Below are 8,576 nucleotides of genomic sequence, written 5' to 3'. Positions count from 1 at the left end.
GTTTAAGAGAGAAAAGGACCTCTTGGACCATCAGTTGGCATTCTTGTGAGCAAAGGACACAGGCTCCCTGTCAGGATAACACAGCTGGGTTTTGGCTCTGACAAGAACTGTGTATGAGATTGTGCCACTCTTTCCTTTTATCTGGTTTCCCTTGTGTTTACTTTATCTAGGCCATTACTAGCACCAGACAAATACTGCAAACATTTATGCATAAGTGTTCCTTAGACTTTTTTAATTAGTCTCAACCATTTTCTCACTCCTTTTCTATGCTGTTCCTGTGACTTTATTCTAACAGATCTGTTTACTATCAGAGTATTCACCGAAGCAGCAAATTGCACATGATTATTGGAGATTGTTCACTGAGAGTGAAGTGATAAATTCGTTATTAATTCTCATTATTACCTTTGCTGTCCTGCTGCCTAGGGGCCTCACTGAAACCAGGACCCCATGCTTCTGGTGCTGTAGGAGCATATTTTAGGAGGCCTGAGTTTTAATGTCACCATCTGCAAATGTAAAAAAAAAATAAAAAAAAATTACACTTTTCCACTCCCTAGGGGTCAACTCTAGGAGTGAAATAACATCCATACAACACGTGAGTGTGTTCAAAAAAGTGCTGCCACTTAAGCTCCTGACATCCTTTGCTAATGGCCAACTGTTTTTTTTGTTGTTGTTGTTGTTTGTTTGTTTTCCCTTCTAATACTAATCTTGAAATAAAAATGAAACCTGCTGTCTGCTCCTTTGCTACAACCCTTTAATGGTTTGCTTCTGCACTACAGACAGGCCTGGACTGAAGATGTTGCATCTTTGTACACGTACCTTAAATAGATGCTAGTGTATGTTCAGGCTAGGGGAGCATTTCAAAGCCTAGAAGATTCTGCAATGAAAAGGTAGCCACAAGTTTCCTCATTTATTGTGTTAGCTGAGTTGGAAGAATACTTCCTGGACACCTGGAGAACACACCATCCCTTCTTCAGTGCTCCTAAAAATACAACACCCAAATGACCACTCCTGATATTTCTGTCAGTAATGAACACCTCTTACAGCTCTATAGATTTAGGAGTGGTCATTTTATTTCTTTGGTATGTTCTGATCATTAGCTTAGAGGTTTTTTTGAGGTTCGTCTCCAACTTCCGATCTGGAACCTGGAAAGCAGATGCCGAAACTGCTGAGGAAAGGGTAGGAAAGGAAAAAAGTACCGCAGAGGAACAGCTTCTAACACATCCACAGACTGCAGTTTGTAAAAATGGGATCAATGCAATGTAAAAGTGCCAAAAAAACACCATGCACGCAAAAACAAAACAAAAAGGTGCTGTAAAATATGTTGGGTCAGGAAAATGAATGATCTCTGTCAGCTATTTAAAAGCAATCCAGTAATGTGAACAATCAGAAGTGAAGAAAAATCAATACATTTGTCATGGTGCAGAAATGGAAAACAAGCTGGATTTTGCAAGAGCAAAATCCATGCAAACAAAAAAAAAAAACAATAGATTAATTTTTCTTGTCAGTAGTGTGGTCATTTCTTCAGAGACAGAACCATGTTTAGAGCAGCACTGTTTAGATGCAATAACGCGTTTATTGATGTCAGTCAAAATCCCCACTGGGGTCAGTGGTACACAACCAAGTCTTTATACAGTAATTATGAATTATGAATAATTGTTTTATTCCCATCACATTTAACTGAAAGTCCACTAGGAAGACCTCAAGCAAAGAGAGGAGAGAGCATGCCAAATTCAACCCACTCTCCACTCCTCTGCCTAATTTTCAGAAAGAGCAGGAGAGCGAAGAAGAAAAGTAATACTACTCCTATTAGAGAAACCAGACAATTAGGGGAATGATTGGAGTGTCCCAAAGCGGCCATTTCTATATTCCAAACCGTAGCCAACTTCTAGCTTCAAGTAACAGAGGGAAAATTGCATCAGGAGGTGCAAGGAAGAAATTTCTGTAGGAATTGAGGTGATTGGCGGGGGAGCGGGGCAAGAAGGAGCTTGATTGAAACTGCAGAAGGGACTTTTTAATACAAGGGGAAAAACTCAAAGGGGAAACGGATTGGTGGACAGAGCAGAATGTAGCAGTCCAATTTTTCATGCTGTCCAGCACTCTACAGGGCTACACAATTTATCTCACAGGTCTCAGCACCATGTGTGCACAGAAAGACAGATCTATTAATTTTCCTTTCCAAACTTTCTTCTCCTATTGGACATACAGCTAGAAACATCATGGAAATTAAAGACTACAGAACTGTCTCTAAGACAATGGGAACTGCCAGACTTTAAGTCAGCTCTTGAACTTCAGCCAAACCTTTGTTTGTCATTATTGGAGGTACACGATTATTCAAAGCTCTTCTCTCTGTATCTTTTGGTTGCAAATGCAGTGGCCAGCACTGCTTTTAATTGCTCTAGGCTTCTGAATGTGATCACAGGCAGCCACCCTTGCCAGCAGAATTCAGGAAATCTGTACTTTTAGCAATCCAGGTTATATTTGGCCAGGACACCTAGCCCAGGCAGTGCAGAAGTCAAGTCCTCTAAAATGAGGAGGCAGCCTCTGTACATGACCCATACACCGTTTCCATTTGGTAACCCAACACAAGTTTGCAAGCACAAAGACTGGGGATTTCTTGTCCCCTGCAGTTATCCCTGCACAGCACGTTTACTTGTACACTGGTTTCCTGCGGGTAGGTTACAGTTGAGTGACCTCGTCTATCCCGGTGTGTTCCAGTTATTGCAACGGACGCTCCCACTTACTAACCTAAGTGATATTAACTTCAAGAACAGCCCAGAACAGCTCCGTGCAACACAGGCCTTTGCAACACCCTCCACACTTCTGTGGTAGTGCTGCAACAGAGACTTTCCTTCCTTTCCTAACAGCTTACGTACAAACACTTTTCTGGAAGGCGACAGAGCCGCAGCCCCATGGTGGGCAGGGATGGCAGGGCCCCCAGCTGACACAGCATGACCGTGGACTCCCAGAACCCAAGCTCTTCCCTGAACAGATTGTTTAAAAGGGTGACACAGAGGAATGGGTCTCACTGACGTTAAAGTGCAACACAGGACATGAACGAGGGCCAGAGGGTATGCAAGCACTACAGGAACCAACCAAGGAACAAAATCACTACTGCCAAAGGGAATAAACTGGTCACTGCTCCCGTTCCTGACCATGAAGGCACCACGTGTGCTGCTGGCAGATGCTCCCTCACTGCCCTGATTCTTCTGTACCTCAGGTGGGCCAGGGCATCCCTAGGAGAGCTGCAGGAAAGTTATCTGCCATACCAGCACTCAGCACAGCCCTTAGTCAGCACCACAGGATGACCCTGTTGTCCAGAATCTCAGCTCTCACTAACTCATTGGTTGCTGAAGTGGCAGAATAAAACTCCCCAAAAGGCCCATTTTGTCTTCATCACATGGTGCACAGGCACACAGGGCACCTGGATGCAAGCACAGAGCTCTTACTAGGAGAAAAGCATGGCTCTTGCCACAGTGTTACACAGAAAACTATGAAGCCATAAGGATCTCAACCACAATAAATACCTATCTTTTGCAGGAAATATGTTCCCAAGGTCCACTCTTCTGACCTCGCCCCCATCACCCTTCCATTTTGCTGAGCTGCTTATGGGATTAGCCTCTAAATCAAACTCTTCAGAAAAAAAAAAAATCTAAGTTCACACAAATCTGTCATCAATCTTATTCCAAACTGTGTGGGGGTGAAAAGCTTCATGAAACTACAAAGAGTTCTGCTCAGTTAATTGGCAGACAATGAAAAGAAATGCAAGGGGAGAAGGCTCTGGAAAGCTGTTTCAAAAAAAAAAAAAAAAAAGTGAGATCAGAGCTTTAATCTTCACAGCACCACAGATGTTACACTCAAGAGTTAAGGCAGCTTTGCCGTTTTTTTTTCTACAGTGGTTTAGGATGGCGTTGGCTCCAGTGGCCAAAGCAACCCCTTCGCCAGCAGACAGCTTCTCCAGGGCTCAGGGTGGCCCCCTTCAACCCCCTGACTTCAGCAAAGACTCCAGGTCTTACCCAGCTAAGGGTGGGTGCAGGCACAGTCCCGCTCTTGGCCCTGCCGCCCTGGTCCCACCACCAGGACAGAGATGCCACCGTGCTCCACACCGCCACCCCAACACAAATAGTTTCTTGCTCCCTTCAGCCTAACTCAAACTGAGGCTGCCATCATAGGAAAACATCAAGGATGGGCTTCCAAAAGCTCCCGGGTGCATAGAGGGGATGCAGGAACACCCCCCCACACACAAGCAGTTGTGGCTAGCTGTCCAGACACCTTTGAAAACCTGCCTTCCCTCTTCCAAAAGAGTCCTGGGGATGTCAGAACTTGCTTGACTCTAGCTGATTCCCAGCCCCAATTCACTCCTGAGGATTTAAGGCACTTCTGATAATACAGATCAAGTCATGAAAGTGCTTTTGCAAACACTGTGCCTTGTCCCCTGCTGTGGCAGGAGAGCAGAATTACTCCTTCACTTCTCTTCTGCAAGAGCACAGGGAAGGAATATGCATCACGAGCATGGTCACCATGGTGACAGCAGGGAAACAGTAGGAGCTTTCCTAGAAAACATTGGTTCGGGTCAGAATAAATGCAGGAAATGAAGCAGCTGCAGAAAAACCTTTTAAATTATTCAGCTGGAAGAAATTGTCAAAAGTGGTGTTTCTAAACCACCAGGCAGCAATCGGATCTTCCCTGGAAATCTCAGATAAGACACTGTCTCCTGAGGGCTGGCAGTGCCATAAGCAGTAGGGACCTGATTCTCTTTTAACGTAAAGACAACTTGTCCTTATGCTAATGACACAAACTGAAAGTACTAAGACTTCCACAAGTGTGCCATTTCCAAACCCACTTCGCTTTCTGATGTCACACCTCTCCACATATCCGCATCTTAATGTCATTCTGGAGCAGCAGAGACAGCAAAAATGGCAAGCGCCATTTCTAGGAATAGAGCCAAACTCATTAAACTAAAAAAGTAGTGTAAATGGCATAACTACTGCTTTTTCTGCGTATAACACCGAACTCCATAGCAACTCATCAATAACTATAAAACTGTCCTGCTTAGGACCTGTAAAGATGCAGCGTTACGGCACTGGAAACCTCACTTCAATTAAAGATAAAAAATTCTTAATCCAACTATAGTTGCTAGCAGTACAACAGAATGAAAGCCATTATTTATCTCTTTCCTCACATTGCTGAAATCATTCAATGTATTATCAATTTTAATTTTATAGGAACTTCCTGCAGAAGGAACCCTACATCATGCCACAAAAACATAATGCATATGGAAAGCACAGGGAAGACAATTGATGCACCGCAGGAGAGACATCAAATTACCACTTAAATGTTGCCCATGCAGACACATCAGGAGGTACTGTTGAACCACAGTCACTTCTGAACGTCTTTTCTCCTGAACTTTCAGAGCTATAACAATTTACATTATATCTAAATTCATCTCTAGAGCTCAGACATGTTTTTAAGATGCTGCAGTAATTTCCATTATTTTGTATTCATTCTAAAGCTCTGTGCACATAGACTGGAGAAAAACAACCTTCCTTTTCACAAAACAAGTCAGCTGTGCCGCTGCCTGAATGATCTGTGCAGATCACGCCAAATAAAAGTGCTTAAGCCTAGAGCGAGTTGGGTGAGCCAGTCCCCGGCGACCTATTTCCAGGTCGGGACCCAAAGCGCATCCTCTCCATTTTAAGTCTCTCTGAAGTCGGTACAAGTCAAATTATAGATTGCGCCTTTGCAAGAGGCTGAAGTGGACGCTTAACAGCTGGGAAGGGGACAACGCTCTCTTTCTGAAGGTGAGAATCGCTCTCCAACTCGTTATGCAAATGCGAGACTTGCAAAAGAAACCACAGGACTGTGCTTTCATGCCCGTGCTTCCAGTGCCACCTGCTGTACAGAAGAGGCAGATTCAGAAGCTCCAAGGAAAGCCGGAAAATTCTTCCCCGCCCACCTGAGAGCACAGTAACTACCGAAATTAAACACTGAGACATTTACATTTTCAGTAGTTCAACAGCATACCGACTTGTGTGTTAAAGACACCCACACGTGCCAAACACTTCTAATTTTACAAAGAAAGTACATCAGCTTCACTTTGAGTTTTCCATAAATTCATACAGCTTCTGGGATGACATTTAATGGATGAGAAAAACATCCATTGTTACAAAAAAAAAAAAACAGAATGGAAGTATAAAACAGGCTATAAATTTCAAAACATCTCATTAGATGAATTCACTGGACAATAATTAAAGTATTTGACCAGGCAAGTTATTCTTTTGTGTCATCCCAAACTCTTACCTAGGAAAGGTTTGATGGGATTTCCAGTTCCATTGGCCACCCTGCACTACAGTGCCACATGTCATGGCCACACTGCATGTGCCTGGGGGATGCACACCTTGCTCCCAAATAACTCTACTTTATCCAATAACATGTACAAATGACCGCTACAGACTCTTGCCAGGACTGTTTTTCTCATATTGTTTCAAGAGTTCACCAGATATAAAATTCATAAATTGGATTTTCTTGTCCATAGGTCCAAACTCAAATGTTAAGACCAAATCTGCTTTTAATTAGCAGTCACCTTGATGGCTGCCAAAGTTACACAAAGCCATTGATCAGAGCTGAATTGGAACTGTTGACCTAGAAGAGATGCCTGGATTTCATTCTTCATTCTGTTTTCCAGCTATGGCTAGAAAGTTACTTGATAAATTTCAGTTAGGGGGTTTCCAAGGGCTGCAAATCAGCATGATTATCTGGTACACGCAGACTTTCATTAGGCAGACAGACAAGGCCTTATCAGCGTCCCTAATAGATGTACAGTGCTGTTCTGCCAGATCTGATAAGCACTGCGGTGACAGAGAGGGGCCTCAAGTTTCAAGCAGCTTCCCCCTGCCGATGCCCGCACTGCTGGCTCCGACCTGTGCACGTGGAGAGCAGCTGCACCGAGCCAGGCCGGGCGGCCCTGCCGACCTTGCAGGCAGCTCTGGAAGGAGCCTTTGTCTAGCTCAATGGAAAATCGTGTTCCCAGGAAGGAGACGGTGCTCTGGTTTATCCCAGTCACATCCAGCAGCTGATCTGTGCTCCCTTCCCCGCTGTACCAGAGGCCAGCTGGAGCAGCACAGCTGTTCTTCTGCTGGCTCTGCCACTTCCCCTCATTGCACGTTCAGGTTTTGCTTAATTGTTTAGGTCAGGGGTTTCAAGGCAGGAGAAGCAGAATGTCAGCGTGGTGAGTTATGCCTGGTTATGGGCTCACCACAGTCAGCTGGCAGCCTGGAGGGCTGGCGGCTGTTTGCTTCTGCATTTGTGGTCAACCTGATTCAAAGTTTTAGGTATGATCTTGTGCTGCGGGTGTAGCATCAAAGCCAGCTTCCCATCTGCAGCTGCTTCTGTAACTGATCTCATTATTCTCTTCTGTGATCAGAACTAGAAGTCCATGACATAGTGAGCATACCTACAAGAAGCAGTGAAGGTGCTTGGACAGAAAAAATCCCTGATCATCTTTCCATCATTCCAGTCCTGCAACCAGGTGAGCAGCCCCGCAAAAGCCACGGTGTTCTCAGCTGTCTTTGTGCACTGTACAGCTCAAAGGCAAGTCAAGTAACATGTCTTTGTTCTGCAGTCTGAGTTTCAAGGAACTTGTTAAAACCGAATTTTTCAACAAAATTTTCCTATTTGATGGAGGTTGCTGATAAGAATTTTTTGACAGGCATTCACCAAGAGAAGTTAAGATAATCAGGCTAGCTTTCTGTTTTTCTTCAAATGAAACTATCTTTGAAACTAGGGAGATTAACAGGGAAGCTACCAAGGAATGAGATAAATTATTCATTGCATTCCTGATGTTTAATTTCAGTCTTCCTGGCTGATTTTCTCATATCAAACCCAAATCACTCGAGTCCATACAGGAACCCTTATGATGCTCTGTAGACTTTGTGGATAGTCACTCAAAGACAAAAATCTCACATGGTTACATGAAATTTGTCTGCCTAGTGGCTGTGCATGAGAGATTCCTATGTTTGGAGTAGTATAAGGAGATTTCTTGACTGATGCTGTTGATGAGCTGTGTTATAGCAGCAAGGGAGAGCTGGAACCAAATGAATTAAAGACCCAAGCAAACCATTAATGCCTTCTGAAGAAGAGAAAAGGAAAGATCACTTCCAGGTGAGAAAATTAGTCAAGCCTATAAGCAGTTACATATGTAAAAAAAACAGCTTAATTTAGCAAGAAATCTAGTAATAAACTTCTAGGCGATAAAATGCTCTAATTACTATTTTTATTTTCCTCTTGTGCCTAGATTCATGTTTGATTAGATTTTCTGTAGTTCGTAAGAAAAGGAAGAGCAACACAGTTTCCAAGTGCCATTCATCCTGTGCATCTCTGTCTATAGAGCCTAGAAAATTAGGATCCTGATTTGAGCAACTCAAGTTCAAAATTATATGGAATAAGACTGAGCTGTAAATTTGTGTATGCAGCCTATCATAATTGCAGCTACTTCTGGAATAAATTATGGCAAGTGTCTTAAACATGCTACGGCTGAACTGAAGAAGGTTCTTCAGCTAAAACTGGAAGAGCTTCCTGTC

The sequence above is a fragment of the Cygnus olor genome, chromosome 20, assembly GCF_009769625.2.
Source record: "Cygnus olor isolate bCygOlo1 chromosome 20, bCygOlo1.pri.v2, whole genome shotgun sequence".
NCBI lineage: Eukaryota > Metazoa > Chordata > Aves > Anseriformes > Anatidae > Cygnus > Cygnus olor.
Note: the sequence above shows the minus strand (reverse complement) of the source record.